The sequence below is a fragment of the Dermacentor andersoni genome, chromosome 7, assembly GCF_023375885.2.
Source record: "Dermacentor andersoni chromosome 7, qqDerAnde1_hic_scaffold, whole genome shotgun sequence".
Taxonomy (NCBI): Eukaryota; Metazoa; Arthropoda; class Arachnida; order Ixodida; family Ixodidae; genus Dermacentor; species Dermacentor andersoni.
Window position 1 is genome coordinate 146696457 of NC_092820.1, and position 19546 is coordinate 146716002.

A 19546-nucleotide genomic window follows, 5' to 3' on the forward strand; every position below is an offset into this window, starting at 1 on the left:
GCCGCTAAACACTTGGCCTCCGAGACTGCGCGCCACCAAATCTCAAAGGCCATGTTGTGGCTTGCGAGATTTTAGTGATGGCATTCAGTTGCCGTTCAGGAGCTATAGTAGTCTAAACAAATAAGACAACCCGCTTAGCAAAGCCATAACCAGTACATTAAAAAAATAACAGTATATTCGCAGCAGGACAAAGAAAACCTAAAAAATGAGGATGTTTGCGGTTGAGTTTCTAACAGTGTCCGCTAGGAGAAAACGGACGTCGCAAGTGGGCGGTGCACCTCGGCGTTTTGTTTTGACGTCTAGCAACTCGCGTTGACTCGCGCGTGTGTATGCACAGGTGTCCGCGAAACAGCTGGGCGAAGTTCGCTGCTACAGGAGCCGTGTGCGTGCAGGCGTGCATGCAGACAAGTTCTCCTCGCATTTACCGCGCAGGGTTACCCCCGCATACGTCGGCTCGGCCGACTTTCGTCTCGAGAACGCGCAGGGATTTGCTTCCATCGACTCGCCTGGAATGTCTCGCCGCACCGTACGCCGCCGCTCGTGGTCGCCTTCGCGGTGGCTTGCTTTCTAGCCGTGCTACTACAGCCTCGGGTGTCGTTCGTGCGCTGTTGAAGAGCAACGGCGGGCGAATTCGCTCCTGCTGACCGACACACCGCCGGCGGCCCTTCCGGTTAAGCCTATCGTGCGATTTGACAGCCGACAGAGCGTGTGGCAAGTGTGTGCGTGCGCTAGCCTGTGGTGCTCGGGATACCGCGCTTTCGGCGTGCGTGTGAAGGTTTTGCTTGCGGGGATATTTGGCTTGACGTACACCGTGAACGTCGCCCTCTTCATGACCGCCTGAAAGGTGAGTTAGGAATTCTGTTCTTAACGCGCTCTCGCGTGCAGAAGATTGCGCTGACGTTTGTATCGCAAACTCGGGGGAAAAAAAATAAAGACGTTTGTATGGCTCATAGACACGTAGCGTCAGTGGCGATTTGCATTCAGAACTGCAATGAGGTGATCGCAGTTTTAAAGCTCGAGTCAGCAGACGGAAATGAATGGGCACGTATGCGAAAGTGTTCGCGAGCGGGCTTCTGTTGTTGTGGCCGCGACGTTTCGAAACAGCTGAACCAATTTGCATTGGTTTCTGCTTGAAGCTAGAATTCGTGCCATTATTATTATGTTCTTTTTACCTGCCTTCTGCTCGGTTCGGCCGAGCAGAAGGCAGTTTAGGCCGCAACGCCGTGCATGTTTGAGATGCATCGCAACCGCAACTGCTACGATTTGCGGCATTCGACAACGCCTGCACTCGTTCTGTGAACAGAGATCTTGACGGTGAGACGGTGACTCCTGCAGGCGTTCGCTATTTCCACGCCGGTGTGTTGGCAGCAGTTCGCCATTCATTGCCGACAAATGAAACGGTCTTGTTCATAAACGCGTCCGCGGTAGTAAGCGAAGCTGTCGATCATGGCCATGGCCTATCTTGTTATGTAGATGGTTGGTGAAAGCGTAATCGAGGCCCCATTTTTTCCGACGCACGATCTTGATCGGCGGCATGACTGAACTTTGCGCCGGCGAGCGGTCTCGCTTCGGCGGTCTCCAATGCCAGTGGGACCGGAATCTGGCCGGTCTCTGAACGCGGCCAGTTTTCGAATAACCTTGGCGCGCCGCTGTTCTTGGTGCATGCAGTTATCTCGTGTTAAGGGCGTCGGTTGATAGGCTTTGCTGTTTTGCATTGTAGACAACATTCCATGTCACGGCGGTGGCGTACCAGACGTGGCGAGAAAGGCTCAAGTTATAAGGGAGAGAAAAAACAAAAACGACATGACCGTGTTTTGACAGACGTACGACTCTTCAGTTGAGATTGAAGGTTGAAGTTGAGCAGCTGGTCGCACTGATTGTCCGCATATACGTCGGCGACGGCTGAACTGCGTGGAGATCGACGTGACTCCCCCTCAGAAGACTTCGCAAGAAACCACAGACGCCAGAGACGTGACGAATCGGTTTGACAAAGCAACGCCCATGTTTTCTCTAATTTGTGCAGCTCAACAGTGTGCGCGCGACATCGTACTGCGTTTTATTTATGGAGATCGATAAGAAGAAGAAGAAAAATGTAAAGCCGCTTTTCTCCCGCCAACCCATTCATTACCACCGGCCACGTCCGCTTCTTGATCGTCTACTTTTTCTGCCGTCTGTTTTGGTTTGTTAGTTCGTCCCTCAGCCGCCGGGGCTTGTACGCTACGCGGAGCGAGGCGCTGCGTCGACCGGTTGTTGCCGCTCGGTCACGTCGTCTGCTTTTCTTCCTGGCAAGGTGCCCGGCGCACCCTACACAGCGTTCGCTAGCCCAGGAAGCGCGAGTTTCTTTCTTCTATTTTGCAACCTCCGCTTGTCGCGTCGCTAATTGCAGCCTTTGCCTCCTCTTGCCTTGCTGTCTCGTCTTCGGCTCATCTGTATCATTTCGCGTGACGGCGGCGTCTTTCTACGACCCCGGCGTTTTTTTTTTTCTTTTCTTTTTAAAGCGTGTTCACAGTTTTGTAGCACGCCGTTTGAAGCGGTTTTCGGTCTGTCGTCTGTTCGGTTGGTTGCAGGTTGTTGCTATCCGACTCCATTATTAAGGGAGAAAAAGAAAGAAAAGAGAGGCTGGTAGTGCGCGTTATTCTGTGTTGTAATCCTGTTACACTTGGTTACACAAAGAAAAAAACGCGATACGCCGTGTAGTCGGGGTGCTTACACCTTATACGTAGGTCTGCCACCTATACCTTGCTATTACTGCTGAATGACAGGCTTCCGATTGTCGATCGAACCTGTATCAATAGTAGTGACGTACATTTGTGCAAATATCACACACATTGTCCTAACACCTCTTATTTCCACACGCTCGCGCTCCGAATACGGCATGCCGAGGAATATAGATAACAGTGGTCGTCTTGACCTCCCACCTCTCATGTGAACAATGCCAGTGTCCTATTTTGACATGGATAGTGTTCTGAGCATCGGCTCCTGCTGCTTTTACACGAGCTCCAACGGCTTCTGCAGGCTGTACCCATATGGTGAATTCACTCGGAATAGAAGCATTTCACGAGAGAGAGAGAGAGAGAGAGAGAGAGAGAGAGAGAGAGAGGGGCAAGGCAGTAGAGTACTATGCCACTAGTACATAGTTGACCTTCTACTAGGTCAATCAGGCGCGCGTCCGGTTTGTTACCCTCCACAGTGGGAAAGGGGTTTAGGGATGAAAAGAAGGAAATAAAGGGCGAGAACGCTTAGGTTGCCGCTTCATCCGGAGGTGCGCGTCGACATTCATTGAGGTTGAGGCATTGGTTCTTCGCATGTAGCATTTCGAAATGTACCAAGAACACAGCTGGCATTAACACAGAGCACAATTTTTGGGAGGAAATCTCGCCATTCTTTCTTCCGAACAACACGCGAGACATAGATCAATATTGGCAAGGTGTAACGTGATTGGCTGTTTTGCGTTGGCGATAAAAGGAGTAATGATGATCAGCGGGCGTATGCGCCAGTATGACACCCTTTCTTTAGTTGCGGGATATCAGTGTAAAATGCCTTCTCGTTCCTCTCTTTCTCTTGCAAAGCAGTATGACTGCTTTTAACGATGGTTATAGTAATCAGTTACCTAAATTACCCGTAAGTTTTAAAGAACAGCTTCTGGGTGTGAAAATCTCGCCGAACGTTTGCGTTTATCCGCACGAACTTCCCTTGTCGTTGAGAAGAAAGCGATGCCAGCTGTTGCCTGTCGCAATGAATGAGTCAAGAGAAATCGTTGCGGGCTGCAGATTTTTTTTTTTTTTTATTCGCTCATTGTGACGCCGTTTCGAGTGTGTCGCCGACGCCTGTCACACTCTTGCCTTTCGTTCCGTCGTTATAGGCCATATGTCTCGGTCGTATCAAAAGGTTTTCATTAGCTCGGCCGCGCGATCCACTCTTTCGTTCAATGCATACGCGCGGAGGCGTGTCTGTTGCTTGATAAAAAAAAAAAAAGAAACACGCGTCATCACTAAGTTGAAATAGGCTGATACGCTTCGTCATGCAAAGGTAGGTGGCGGTGAAACCGCGACCTTGCTTAACGCCCTTTCTCCCCCCCCCTCCCCACTCTGTTTATCAAAGGGCATTGTGTGGATTGACTGGAGGTGCTAATAGTCAGAAACCGTGCTGTGGCTGTATACTACTCTGTAGTTATAGAAACGTTACGGAAATTCACGTTCGGAGAGGTCTAGCAACACCGTTCCCGGTCGACTTGCCGGGACACTAGTCGTAGCGCTAGCGACATTGCGTATTCACGGAATCTCAGACATGCATTAGTTCTTTTGCACTGAGTGCAGATCATCAGCAGCTGCCTATTTTACCTATAGGTCTCTTACGGCCATCTCCAATTACTCCTGTCTCGGGTCAGCCGAGTCCATGCATCCTATAACGCCATCTAAGGAACCCAAATGCCCCATATCCAGTGATCGCGTACGAACATATGGGGATCCCACGTAAAACCTCGTATGTTCAGACATACCATGATGTGTCATATGCTATAGCTCGAGGTCGCGGGATCGAATGCCCGTCGCGGCGGCATGGAAAACGCCCGTGTGCCGTTCATTTGAGTGCGCGTTAAAGAACACCTGGTGGTTAAAATTAATAAATTCGGAGACCCCCCCTCCCCGCACGCGCACACACTACGACGCGCCTCATAATCAGAGTCGTGGTTTTGGGACGTACGACCCCAGAATATATATATTTTAGATGTTATGTGCGAACGTACGTTTCATATGGGATCCTAATATGTTCATGTGATCATGTGGAATAAGACCCCCATATATGATGTATGGGAACATAAGGCATCATGTATTTTGACCACCGATATATCCATATGGGATTATTGGGTATGGTGCTTATGTGCATTTTTCGGTATGATATTCCTGCAAAATTTCCTTTCAACGTCTCTGCCGTTGTCGACTGCGTTTTCCTTTCCCCCTGGCAACCAGGCGCAGCTATCGTGGGAGTGGAGCGAGTTAGATGTATCGTGACGTCACGGCGCGACCACCTCTTGGTATACCGAAACTTGTCGCGTTTTCCAGTACCTTTATTTTCAGTGTTTAGAGAGAGAGTGGCCCTTTGCTGAACGCGAAATGACGGCAAGTCTAACATGTGTGTCTCGGTACTCGTTTTGCTGACGCATGGTTTGTGTACAAAACTGCGTAATGCTGCTGCGTCGGCGTCTGGAGTTTGAAGTAGTAGCTTAGCGCGAATAAAACCACGGAAACAAGAAAGACGGACAAGGACAAGCGCTTGGAAACGCTTGGCGTCTGGAAACTCTGCAAGAACGACGACGTTGTTGTTTGTGTACACATTTCCCGACGTATCCCAGCGGCGCGGCTTCGCGAGCTCCTCTCTCGACACTTCCAGTGACGTGCGCTGCTTGTCTTACACGGTGATTTACGGTAACTTCGTTCCTTGTCCCAAGTTTTCTAAGCAAGGAGTGTTTTTGCCCCCGAGGTTTGTGGGCGCGCGGCCGAACGTTCCTGTTGCGCAGCTGTTTTCAGAAGCGGAGAGCCTTGTGTTACGTCACCGTGTAGCTGAACGGTTTACTTGGCGAAGCGTTCCCATTGGCTTCTCGCTGCACTTGTGTTCTGCGTCTCGAGAACTGTTGTACCCGGTGTGTTTGTTATCCATGTTCTCGGGGTGGCTAAAACGGTGGTGGATATGTGAACGTCTTTTTTTAAACGGGCTGATGATTAAGAGTGGAAAGCTATGGCGTCACAGTCTTAAAGTGCTTTTCACACCCGCCGTGGTTACTCAGTGGCTATAGTGTTGGGCTGCTGAGCACGAGGTCGCGGGATCGAATCCCGGCCACGGCGGCCGCATTTCGATGGGGGCGAAATGCGAAAACACCCGTGTACTTAGATTTAGGTGCACGTTAAAGAACCCCAGGTGGTCGAAATTTCTGGAGTCCTCCACTACGGCGTGCCTCATAATCAGAAAGTGGTTTTGGCACGTAAAATCCCATAATTTTTTTTTTTAAAGTGCTTTTCATGCTTCCCGGCAACTGCAGCTTACGTAACCGTAACGTTTACCGGGAAACGCTGGCGGCGAACGCCATGCACGAAGGCGAGCTTTCTGGTAGAAACGCGGCCTCTTGCGCAGGTCGCCTTCTATTATTGTTTCGCACTTTTTAATATTTCAGTCTGAGAGGAGCTTTTTGAGAAGAGAAAACAAAAACTTTTATTTGAGGGGGGGGGGGGGGGGTGTATGACCTCGTTTATTAACACTGCATTTATAGTCATATTGATCGGAGTGTCTGCAGAATACTTCGCTTATGTATCTTCTTTGTTCGCTTATGTTCACCTATTCAAACACTGTTCATGTACTGCCTTATTCGTGCACTGTACTAATTGCCGAAATACTGCTATTGACTTGTTTTTATTTTTGTCCTATATGTATTATTGTAATACCATGCATTGTACTAATTGTTGAAGTGCTGCTTTTGACCCACCCTGTAACGGCCGACAGGCCAACAGTATGAGTAAAAAAAAAAAGGGGACATGCGCTGTCGGTGTTTTTTTTTTTTACGATTACATTTGTTTGTGGGCTGCCGTTCCCAAATTTCTAGGAATAACTTTGTAAAGTATGAAAGACAAGGCATGAGCAACTTCGGTTGTAGAGAGGTGGTTGGGTATGTGTGGTTTGGAATTTGGTTCAAAACTCTTTTTGCCGAGGCGTCGTCCGACGCTGGACGCCGACGCCGGATTCTCCGTGACACGGGCTCCTTAAAGGGACACTAAAGAGAAAAATGACGTCTTCTGCATCATTAAACTACCTTTCTACGACACTAAAACACCATTCTCGCCACAATAAGACGCTTGGTAAGCCAGAAAAAGTGCAAGAACGAAAGACGGGTGGCGACGCCTCCCTGAAGTTCCCGCACCTGGTCGCTGTGACGTCATGGATTTTGATGGCACACAGGGGTACAGACTGCCTACATTCTGTTGGAACCATACGTTCAACATGGCAAGTTTCGGGAACCTTTACTCAGCCGACGCTGCCCAAATGCGAAAACCTACTGTGGAGTCCCTGACGTCACACTGACGTACCGGCGTCGGGGTTTCGGCGCGAAATTCAAATACTGATAATTCGACCTTCATTTTCTCATCTAATAACAAAACTATTAATTTGAGATGACTGGCTGCACTGTTCTCAAAAATGCTTCAAGAAAAAAAAAAATTTGCGTGCCACCCCTTCCTTCTTTCCTCCTCCTCCTTCTCCACTTTGTGTTGGTATACCGCGGGATGTTACTAATTTTTAAAGTTCACAGCTGGGCATGCGTGCTGCCTAATTTCGTTATAGAGAAGAGATCCGGCCACTGGCTTATCTGTAGGAGCAATGTAGATAAGGGCTGTATACATATATAGGGTGTCCCAGCTAACGTTATCCAGGCTGTTCAAAGAAAAAATAATCCAGAAACACAGTGCAAGGTAGGATTTAAAGAGCTATGCGGTGTTCGTTCGCCAGACCTCCGACTATCCAACTCCATATAAGCCTGTACGATTGTATCTTGCACCGTGAATTCTTTATTATTATTATTATTATTATTATTATTATTATTAATATTATTATTATTATTATTATTATTATTATTATTATTATTATTATTATTATCTTGGCTAGCGTTAGCTGGGACACGCGGCCTAATTCAATTCGTTAAACCGCTCCTGTCGTGTGTGCAACCTTTTTCGGCAGAACATGGCAACAGCATGCCGTGGTCAACAAAGTCCCGGGGACAGATGGGAAGGGGTGGGTGGGAGCAGGGTTGGGTTTTCGTCTAGAAAGCTTCGCGTTACCGTCGACCCGCGTCGTTACCCCCTTCGGACTCTGTTTTGTGGAACACAGACTGGAAGCGAGAAAACGCAGATGCGTATACAAGCTTTCGGATGAACTTTCACCGCGTTCTTGAGATTCTGCATCGAAAAGAAAAAAAAAAACGACAAAAACGAAACGTGTCCAGGCCGTCTCGCCGTGCTGCATCTCGTTGCCCGCGTACCGCAGTGGCTGTTGGCCTTTGAAATCGCTCCCTCGTATAAAGATATCCCTGGCATTCGTATACTAATACATGCCTCCGAGAGACCTCGACAGGCTTTGGAGCGTGACGGTGTGTGTGTACATCTGCGAGCACAAACAAGCACGCCTTCTTCTGCTCTGGAGCTGCAGAAGTACTACAACCCGCCCTGCTTTCATTTTTGATCCCCCCCCCCCCCCCCCCCACACACACACGCAAGGTTTTCAGTGTTTTCCTTAACTTCGCCTCGTTTACTTCCTTCCCTCTCGTTTTGTTTCCTTCGCCTCCGCTCGCTTACCGTGGCCAAACTTTTTTTTAATTTCTTAAAACTTTTCTTTCCGCACGGTTGCTCGGGGTAATCGTTGCCTTTCGCGCCCGCGTTTAACAGGGCGCGCTCGTAATTACACCGTTTTCAAGATTGTGCTACAACGCACACTGGTCGGCAAACAAACTGCTAGCTAGCTACACAGCGGGTTGGTTGCAAATCTTCTCTCGCCTCGTCTTATTTATCTTTTTCTCCCTTCTTTTCGTTCCGCCTCTAGTTGGCTGCTGGTACACCGAGGAGCGTAAACGCTATAACAAGTCCGACTTCCAAGTCTGTCTTTTTATACGTTCTTTTTCTTTCTCTCTTCAAGAGTCACTGGTTCGAACGAGGGCGCGTATAATTGCGTTTTGAGCGTTTACGGAACGGTCCGCAGTGTAACGTATACATATATACATAATGGACCGCCCCTGCCAACAAGACAGGCCCGCAGATGGGTGCGCGATTCATTTGTGTGTGTGTATATACAGATAAGCAGCCGCGCGCGCGAACTTTATTTGGGCTCGCTCTAATTTGTTCTCTCTCTCTTTTTTTTTTTCTTCTTTCTCGCACCCACTTATGCCAGTACACGGGCACGAATGCGAGTCCGTTTGGTTTTAACTACAAGCGAACATGTCTCGGCTTGGCTCCGTGCTCCGTTAGCGCCGTTTGAAGGAAAAAGAAAAAAAATCCAGAAGTTGCAAGTGCAGACGGCATGACGCGTTTGGCCATTATTCAAACGCGCACCTGTGTACTGTGTAACCCAGCTACCGTTTGGCGAGCTGTTCAATGAAAAGGAACGATTTCGAAAAATAAGTGCAAGATACAAGACCTACGGTGTTTGGCCGTCATATATATATATGATTTTTCAGTGGGCCAAGCGTGTGTTTAGAAAGATGAAAACCACAACTTAGCAGTTCGATTTATTTGTGCGACAGTCTGGACCGACCGGTTTCAAGGTCTATATTTATGTATCTCTCCATACCTCTGCCACGTGGCCGGCTTCCCACACTTCACACACGTACACTTCTTTTTTTAACTATGACACTCCTAATGCTAACGCGTTGAGCAAAAAATTAGGAGGACGCTTAAGACGCTCCTTTAGGAGTGGAACGCGATAGCATTCAAAGACCCCTGACTGCTTTTCATGCTTCCCGGCAACTTCAGCTTGTGTGTAACCGTAACGTTTAACGGGAACCGCTAACCCACCGTGGTTGCTCAGTGACCATGGTGTTGGGCTGCTGAGCACGAGGTCGCGGGATCGAATCCCGGCCACGGCGGCCGCATTTCGATGGCGGCGAAATGGGAAAGCACCCGTGTACTTAGTTTTATAGGTGCACGTTAAAGAATCCCAGGTGGTCGAAATTTCCGGAGTCCCCCCACTACGGCGTGCCTTCATAATCAGAAAGTGGGTTTGGCACGTAAAACCCAATAATTTAATTTTTTAATTAACGGGTAACGCTGGCTGTGAACGCCGTGCGCGAAGACGCGCTTTCTGGTAGAAACGCGGCTTCCTGCGTGGTTCGGTCTCCCGTTATTGTTCCGCACGTTTAATATTTCAGTCTGAGAAGAGCTAACATAAAAGATATGCCCTGTCGGTGTTTCTTTTTCATTACATTTGTTTGTGGGCTGCCGTTCTCAAAATTCCGAGGAATGATTTTGTAAGGAATGAAAGACAAGGTATGGGAAACTTTGGTGGTTGAGGAGTGGTTGGGCGTGCGTGGTTCGGTATTTGGTTCGCGTGAGTGAAAAATTTATTGAGATCTTTTAAGTTGTGTTCTTCTTCTTCTTCTTCGTGATTTGGGAGAGGGAAAATACGCTCAATTCTGCAGCCCATATGGGAGCGGCTGGGGCGGATTCTTCGGGGGAATTCTTCCTCCTCGTGTCCTTCCCCCGGAGGTCGTCTTCGCCCGCTGCTATCGTCCGTCCTCGTGCACGCCTCACTTTCGAACCGTATTTGGTACGAAAATGTGTTTTGTTTGCCGGAGCGACGTGGATCTTTTTTGCGACGCGGGGTCCTTAACGCTATCGCGTAAAAAAAAAAAAAAAAAAAAAAAAAAAAAAAAAAAAAAAAAAAAACTACGCCTAACGCCTACCACAGAGTTTCGCACTACGAACGCTAGAAGAAAAATCCGGCGCTGCAGTCGTTCAAGCACCGCGGGAAAGTTCCAGGGTATCGCGGGTATATACGGTATAGCGCGTGTGTTCTTTTGCGGTTTCGCACGTTGTCATTTGGAGCTCTGCACCGAGTGACACTACAATCGCGGTAAAGTAATAGAAACGGACGCATCAAGACAGGACGAGAGAGCGCGCAAAAACTACTAATTGGTTTTTCGTCGATCTAGCGTTGCCTTTGTATTGGTTGCAGTCACTCCGAACATTTTAAAATGAACGAACGCCGACTAGTCCACTTCGTCACTTTTACTCGACTTACTGCTTTCTTTTTTTTTATCGCGATTCACATGCGTAGCTGTTCAAGTAACCTCGCGCCACTTTTTTCCCGCGCGCGTCACCACCTGCATCTTGTTGATGATTGGCTGTACGTAGAACACGTGACGCTGACAGAACGTGACAACAAATAATGCTTGGGTTTCTCTCTCTCTCTCTTCGACTCTTGGAGCAGTCAAGTGTATTGCGCTTATAATTATACTGGACTGCGCAGTTTGCAGCGCACAGATGATTTTTGACGATTTCGATCGTATATACGTGTCGCAAAATTTTCTGGTGAGTTCGGAATCCCGACCGCGTACGTGGTAGTATAGCGTTTGCTGCTGCGACCGTGAGTATTCAGAAAAAAAAAAATGCATCTTATATATATCACTCGGAAGGGAAGCCACGCTTGGGACTTGATCCAACTGCTGACGCCCTGTTGTGAACGCGCCCGAGGAAACGCTAATTGATGAGCGTTTCAACGGCCAGGTGCGATTTAGACCGAAGTCCAAGCATGGGCTTCAAGTTTATATATATATATATATATATATATATAACTCGTTTTCCGAATTTGTCGGATCGCAGGCAGGCGTGCGTTCACCGCGTTTGGCTTTTTCTCAGCCGGATGTGTATACCCCTATATACAATCTCATCGCTGACCTCCCAGCTGTATCCGGCATTATGCGAGTGAGAGAGAAAAAAAAAACGGATTACTGGTAAGAAAACAAACAAACAAAACGCACGTATAAGTTGTCTATTCAAATGAAATATGCGCGAGGTAACTTTCTTATTTTACACTAATTTAATGTTGCGTTTCAAAGGCGAATTCGGGGCTACACTGTAAAATACTTTACACCCTTAAAAGTGAGAAAGGGTGTAAATGTGTCTATAACTCACACCCTCAGGATGTCAGGCGTATAAATCACACCCTAAGGCTGGGAGTAATGGACACAATTACACCCTTTTCCACTTTTAAGGGCGTAAATTAGTGTACGCGATGCACACGTTGCGTTGCGTTTGCATTCGACGTCGGCCGCGCCGTCTCGCACGACTCGAAAAATTCACCGCGACTCGAAAAACAGTTGCGGAACTCCGCGCTTAACAGAATCGCCGTAGGAGAAAGAGCGCGTTTACGGAACCGCGTGGTTAATTTACATACGCGTGCGTGAATAGGTTGTAACGCGGCTATATACGACACCGGCGCTGCGGCGTATATACCGCCATGTTAGAGTCGCAGCTTGCTTAGTTAATTTAGGTAACGTTCATCTCCTTCGTTATCTTTCTCCTTTTTTTTTATTCAGCAGGAATTTTTTTACATTGCGTGTGAAGCGCGCGCGAGGCGAATTTCAGGGCACGCCGGAGTCTCTCGTGGTTCTCGGGCTTCTTATATATATATATATTCTCACTTGTTTTATTGTGCGCGCGCTTCATAGCGTTGCGCGCGTGATTAAGAATTTGTTCAGCTGCTCTGGTAGTAGTGATTCTTATAACCTGTTATAACCTGGTGGTCCGTGACTGTGACATTTCCTTAGTTTGCATTCATTGCCCTTGACCCTATATACTTTACAGGTAAAAAAACAAAGAAAAATAACGTATTACAGAAAAGAGAATGGCGTATACATACTACTTACTGGTCGATGTGTACGCACGCGCAGCATGCATCGTTGTCGTCGTCGTCGTCGTCTTCAACACCGCGGGTATACGTGCAAGGCATGCGGCTCGCGAGGACATTTTAACTTTCCCCGCTTCGTCGGATCGTCCCCCTGACCCGGGGATACTTTGGCACCGATTCCCCAAAACGTGAGTGCCGATCACGCAGGGAGAAGCAGTTGTCTTACGCAAGACGCGGCACGGAGCGGGAGTTCGCGACGCGCCTTCCCTGTCGCCGCGCTGTCTACACCGATGCCGCCCTCAGTGACGAAAGTTCCAGTCGTAGCGTACTATTTATTATTGCCCGCGTACCGCCGCGGCCTATACACCTCCTGCCGCCCTTCCTGCAACGGCCGCTGCGTTCGACGCCGTCCTTCAAGCCTCCCTTTGCAGCCTTCACTCGTCAGCACTGTTTACAGGCCTCCAAAAAGGCATCTCGCAGGCCTCCATAAAGGCCTTTTACAGGCCTCCATAAAGGCCTCTTGCAGGCCACCATAAAGGCCTCTTGCAGGCCCCCATAAAGGCCTCCATAAAGGCCTCTCGCAGGCTTCCATAAAGGCCTCTCGAAGGCCTCTCGCAGGCCTCCATAACGGCCTCTCGAAGGCCTCTGTAAAGGCCTCTCGCAGGCTTCCATAAAGGCCTCTCGCAGGCCTCCATAAAAAGCTCTTGCAGGCCTCCATAAAGGCCTCTCGAAGGCCTCCATAAAGGCCTCTTGTAGGCCTCCATAAAATACTCTCGCGGCCCTCCATAAAGGCCTGCGCCCGGCTGGACTCGCACAGTGGTGCTGTTCACTCGATACACCGGGCGATGCGAATCGCCGACGAGGCTGGCCACACTGACCGCCTAGCATGGATACCAGCAGGTCACGCCGGCCGTGTATATGTATGCGCTGTGGTTTATTTTATTTTTATTTTATTCAGTAGGACCCCTCAGGTCTACGAAGCGGCATAGTGCGAGAGGGGCATATGGCACAGTTTATCACGAGATACAATCGGTAAAAAGTTATCGATGCATAAAGGGATTCAAATATTGGCACGAAAACGACAAAATTTGCATATTTACGCGAAGATCTCGAAAAGAACGGAAAGAAAGGTAAAAAGAATGAACCGATAAGCATTGCATAAAAACAGCAAGCACAACAAGAAGTATTGTTATTTACGGTACTGTTATACGTAACACTATAATACAATAACAGTATTGTATTGAAGTATTCTTATTGTATTTGTTTACAAACTCACCGAAGGAGAGCGGCGGAAAGACACCCCGCTCCCCTCCCCCCAGAAAAAAAGAAATGGTAACGGCCGGTGGCGGGACACGGCTGGATATTTTCGGCGCTCGCGTTGCTGTTGGAAGCGGCGACCTTGACGGCCGCCCGGCGTCCTTGGCCGCTAATGGCGGGCGGCCGGCCAGGCCCTCACGCGCTGCCGCGGCTCATCAGCTCCTGTTGTGTCACGACGTGTAATCCCCGCACGCTTGCACGAAGCTGAAAGACTGAGATGAATGCTTTCCGCAGGGAGCGCGCCGTCGTCGCAGGTTGCGTACGTGCAGTCGGAGTGGACCATCGATCGTGCACGTTCGCGGGAGGTATTTTCGTTTTCGAAGCGATCGCTCAAGCTTTATTGCGAGGCACACAGTGAGATAGGGACACACGCATGCACACACACACACACACACACACACACACACACACACAGAGAGAGAGAGAGAGAGAGAGAGAGAGAGAAACAGACGGACGGACGGATGGTCAGTTTAGACGAACAAGGTGTTCTTCGGGAACTCCATACCCACCACAAGCTTCGCATTTCCACTTTCTTGGGTATTTATGTGTACTAGTAGAACCCTGGGAGTGTTAGAATGAATGGGGAAACGCCGCCGCGGTAGCTCAATTGGTAGAGCATCGCACGCGAAATGCGAAGGTTGTGGGTTCGGTTCCCACCTGCGGCAAGTTGTTTTTTTATCCACTTTAATTTCCATTAATTTATCCTTACTTTATTTCATTTATTAAGCACAAGTAATTTCCCTTATGTTGTCCTTGGTGTCAGTGTTTGTTGGCTTCTCATGATATGACTTTTATATATATATATATATATATATATATATATATACAGAGAGAGAGAGATGGAGAGGGAGGGAGGGAGATGTGCGTTCGGTTTTGACGCCCGTTCGAAATTTACGGCACCGATAGTACGAACGTTACGAACGGCTCCTCCCGTAGTGCGGGAAGTTCCCGACGGCGTCGCCACCTGCGTTTCGTTATCGAGCCTTTTTTCTGGCTTCCCTAGCCTCCCACAGCGGACGCGTTTTGCCATTGCAGAAGCGTGGCTTACTAATAAAGCTTGAACTAATGTTCCCACGTTTTACGACACAGCGCGCTGCCGCGCCATTGGCTGTGCCGTAAGGTTGTGGCGTTCGTGAACTTGGCTATAGCTACGGGCCGCGTAGCGTCGGCCATTGTTGTAGGGGCGCTCGCGCAGAGACAATGGCGAGCGTGACGTTGTCGAGAGCGATAAGAGAGCAACGGCGCGGCGTCGATCCGTTGAGGCGCTTCGCGGTCCCTTGTGCGTTGTATTGTTCAAGGGGTCCCGGTGGGTGCCGAGTTTTCCGCTCTGTAGCGTGCAGTTGGATGGACACAGATGAGCGGGCGTCCTTGTCACGCTCGGCAGGTGTTAGGACGTACCTATGCTTCTTGAAGCGCAGGCCGAATCTGCTTGGAGATACTCATGCTCTTGTTCGAATTTGCCAGGCGTTATACGAATTCGCATACCGGGAGGCACGGATGCCAACATGCGTATAGACTACTGTATTTTTCGATTCATAGTCCGCAGGTTATACACACACACAAAAGTTCAGATGTAGTGTGCGGTATACGTGGCTATCAGCGGGCTAATTTTACGGCCCATCTACGCTTTGCAGCATCCGTTATCCGTCCTGTCTTTGGTGTTTAGCAGTGGTAGCAGTGTTTTATTTGCCTTTTATACATATTTAATGCTGAAATAATACTAGTGTAATGCTGAAACGGAGGTTTTAAAAGAATTCACACAGGCAGGCTAACTGATGTAGCGCGTTGAAGCTGGTCATAGCATAGCATGATTAGAAGGCACTGGTCAGACACCTGGGCTTGCGACGGATGCGAAGTCGGCAGAGTTTTTCAAAGCGCAGCTGTTGGGGCCGGCTTCTAGCTAGAAAAAAAAAAAAAAACGTAGCCATAGATCTACCCAAAAGTAGTGTCTGCGGCATGGAGTAAAGAATCAGAATAGGTGAGGCCCTGACGTCACGTTTTTGAAGCCGGAAGCGCAACCACGTCGGTGTGCCATCTGCCTTTGCGCCTCCAATCAGCTCGCCGGAGCAGACAGTCGCGAGGGTTGAACTTGCATTGCTACGAGCCGCCGGAAGTGTGTGCTGCTGACGCGCGTCAGAAACAAAGCCTACGAAACTTCTTTAAAAGATTTAGTGAAGCAGACGTGCTCCTGTGTTTTTTTTCCCGTGGCACATTGACGAAGACGACGAAGACCCGCGCCGTGGTTGCTTGAACGTCTCTGTGGCTGGCCTGACAATCACACTCACAGACCCGAAACACAATTTTATAAAGCTTACACACCACGCTCCAAAGCCGGCTTGTCTCGCGAACAGAATGTGCTGCAAGAAAGACACGGGTCGACAAATCTTAATTTCACTTTTGGGAGGTCGAGAGCAGTAGCTATAGCTTCAGCAGCGCGGTTGCTATGGCAACGTTGATGTTTGGCACAACAGTCCCAATGCTCCTTTGCGAAAGACACCACGTGACTTCCGCCACACACATACTTTCAAATGATCCGAGCTAGCGGGGCCTCTTCTACGCTTTCCTTCTTCCATGTGCCTATGGCTACATTTGCAGAAAGTGCCTCTGCCAAAATTTTAGTATAGCTTAGGACGTAAATTGTCTTACTCCATGAACGCTTGTGTATTACTCTCAAGCATGTAGCACTATTTAAAGTTTTCGATATCGATAAAGAAAGGAAAAACACACACAACGATGAAGGTAACCATGCACTATAGCAGCCAAGCTTTTCGCTAGTCACACGGGTTCTTGAAGTACAGTACACAGAGGTACTGTACTTCAAGGACCCCTCCGTTGTGTAACACTGCACGTGTTGTCCGCTCTTGCAAGTTCGTCGTGCTTATCATTCTCACGCTTTACAAGGAAGTATACACACGCAATATCCAATTTTGTGCAATGTAGCCTAACCATGTACGAGAAGCAAGTGGTTGGAGTAGTTGGTCGGGGCAACGTTCCGGAACACAAATCGGTGACTATGTAGGGGTAAGCGCGAGAGAAAAACGTGCTAGAATTACGTCGCATCTCTATGACGTTCCAGATCCATAAATCAAACCCCGTTCAGAACCACATTGCAAAGTGTTGTTCAGGAGCTCACTCGACACGCGTCCTGCCTCTGCGGGGAGCGAAGTGCAAGTCAGGGTGTCACACTATATGTGGGACAAAGGCCAGCCGAAACGTCGGAAACGTGTCGTGCAAAATACGACGTATGTCGTACCCATTTTCTCTGAAATGGTACCTCCGGGGCCTGCGTGATTCCTTCACTGCACTGATACAGTCGAACTCGGGTGTATTGAAATCACCTATAAGCAATTATTGCGTATAACATCGTCATCACCAGCCTATTTATGTCCACTGCAGGACGAAGGCCTTTCCCTCCTGCGATCTCCAATTACCCCTGTCCTGCGCCAACCGATTCCAGCTAGCGCCTGCGAATTTCTTAATTTCATCACCACACCCTAGTTTTCTGCTGTCCTCGACTGCACACTCCTTCTCATGGCAGCCATTCTGTAAAACTTGAACTTTTTGTATAAAATTTTTATTTTGTATATCGAATTACCTATACTTCGAACTTTTTGTTGATCCCCTTCAGATTGCACACACACACACACACACCACCTGGCCGGCTTCACACACTAACTTTTTTCCCCATCCGCCGCGGTTGCTCAGTGGCTATGGTCTTGGGTTGCTGAGCACGAGGTCGCGGGATCGAATCCCGGCCACGGCGGCCGCATATCGATGGGGGCTAAATGCAAAAACACCCGTGTACTTAGATTTAGGTGCACGTTAAAGAACCCCAGGTGGTCAAAATTTCCGGAGACCTCCACTATGGCGTGCCTTCATAATCAGAAAGTGGTTTTGGCACGTAAAGCCCCATAATTTTTTCAACTTTTTTTCCAATTCGACGCTGCTAATGCTAACGCATTAAAACAGCGCTAATCATACGGTAGCAACAGAAAGACTCGAAACAGCCGCTTGCGTTGTTTCGTCTTCCCGCGGTTCTGTAGTTAGCGCTATGTTTTGCGGGGAACGTTTTCCGAACCTGGCAGTTTTGCAGTAGAGGTATACTTGGAGATGAGCTCTTCCTTCCAATCGGCCCACATATAGGCCGGTGGTCTGCACGCGCGAAGAGTGCACGCGCACTCTCTCGCGAGCTCTCGTCCTTCCAACAACCGCTCCAAAGCACAGATTGTGAAACGAGAGCCCGGAGGGGTCGCTGCAACGTCCGGTATATATACATATACGCCGCGAAGAGTTGCCTAATTCTGGGGGCTCTCGCCTTTCATTTGTTCGGAAGGGCATATACTTTGCCCGCTTAGAACACAGCCCCCTCTTCTGTCGCTGCGAATTCGCGTGCAGCTGCAGCAGCAACGGCGGCGGCAGCAGCAGCAGCAAGCAGGAGCTTTTTTTTTTCAAGGCCGCGATGCAAAAAGGCAGGCCGGATGGGCTGGTCGAGGCGGGACGAGGAGACGCTAGTTTGTATTCCAGATTGGGCCTGCGCGGCCTTGAAGCGTGGCAGCGGGGCTATTTTTTTTTTTTTTCCGATCAGCTTTCTTTCTTTCTTCTTACATTTCTTTTCTTTTTTTCCACGCCTCACTAGTGTACAAACGGGAACGCACGTTCGAGCTCCGTGTGTACATATGCATTCGACCACGACGATGACGACTTGCCGGCCCGCGCCTCAAAACTGGATTGGATGCATCCAGTTCGACCATGGTCGCGGCCGCCGTTCTGGCAATGTCAAACTGGATAGCACTTTTACCCCCGGGCTCTCCTGTTGGCTTCGTGTGCTTGTGACCAACAGTAAGGTGGTGTCTTATACGTACATGGCCGTTGTGACGTGTTTCCGGCTCCTTGATCACTTCCGGAGCTTGCGGTCCGCAAAAGTCATAGCCTTCGAGGTCCGTTTCTGTTCAGGGCCAATGTCGTTGCTGGTGCATGGATTTGGACACCACCTTTAATCGAGCCTCTCGTTCCGCCCTTGTCGTTAGCTGCTATAGCGAGGTTCTCTACTCTGGCAGAGCTTCGATGATGGGATGTAGCGTACGAGGGTTTTATTGCCCAAGCTGACCGCTCGTATAAGATCGCGTACTACGGCACTCCCGCGGTTGAAAAGATGTTCCACACCAGCTGTACAGTGGTGGTGACTGGCGCGAGCTATATAACGCTCCCAATTCTAGATTTAGTACGCGAATGCCCAAGAAAGTGGACGGGAGAACAACACGGCGCCGTAGCTCGATTAGCACATTCGAAACCTCAATGTAAGGAACACGGATATAACGAATTATCGGGTATAACGAAGTAAACCAAAAATATCGCTTGGGAAGCTTTAGTTGGAGAACTTCTTTTTGAATACGCGGAAACGGGAAAAAAATCGCCTTTCTTTTTCTCAGCAACCACTGCACCGATTTTTGTGAGAATTGTTGCCTTTAGAAGAAGATTTGAATACGGGGAAACGGGAAAAAAATCGCATTTCTTTTTCTCAGCAATCACTGCGTCGATTTTGGTGACACTTGTTGCCTTTAGAAGGAGTTAAAATGTAGTAACTGTAGGAAGTGGATCTTCGATACGAAAATTAAGATTTTTTCAATAGCTGATATAACAAGTTTACTAACTCGGCAATCAAGAAAGAAAAACGATATCATAGTTATATAAACTTGACGTAGTAATGCATCTAAAATGGACGACATTGGTGCATTATACACCGCTCTGTAATATACCACTAATTTGTCAGTAGGACATTTGCAAAACCTCGGTAAGCACTGTAACAATTTCGCGTAAGCTATAAACACATATATCAAGTTTGTCCTCTGCA

At 48.7% G+C, this 19546-nt stretch overlaps 1 protein-coding gene across 4 annotated transcripts in view; it reads left to right on the forward strand.

The window, feature by feature from the left end:
• Positions 1 to 287: 287 nt before the first annotated feature.
• Positions 288 to 19546, forward strand: part of LOC126534485 (ninein-like protein) — a 496791-nt gene continuing 477532 nt past the window's right edge. For all 4 annotated transcript variants that reach the window (XM_055072238.2, XM_055072241.2, XM_055072240.2 and 1 more), the window contains exon 1: positions 288 to 844. The gene's annotated coding sequence lies outside the window, so the exon portion shown is untranslated. The remainder of the gene's footprint in view (positions 845 to 19546) is intronic.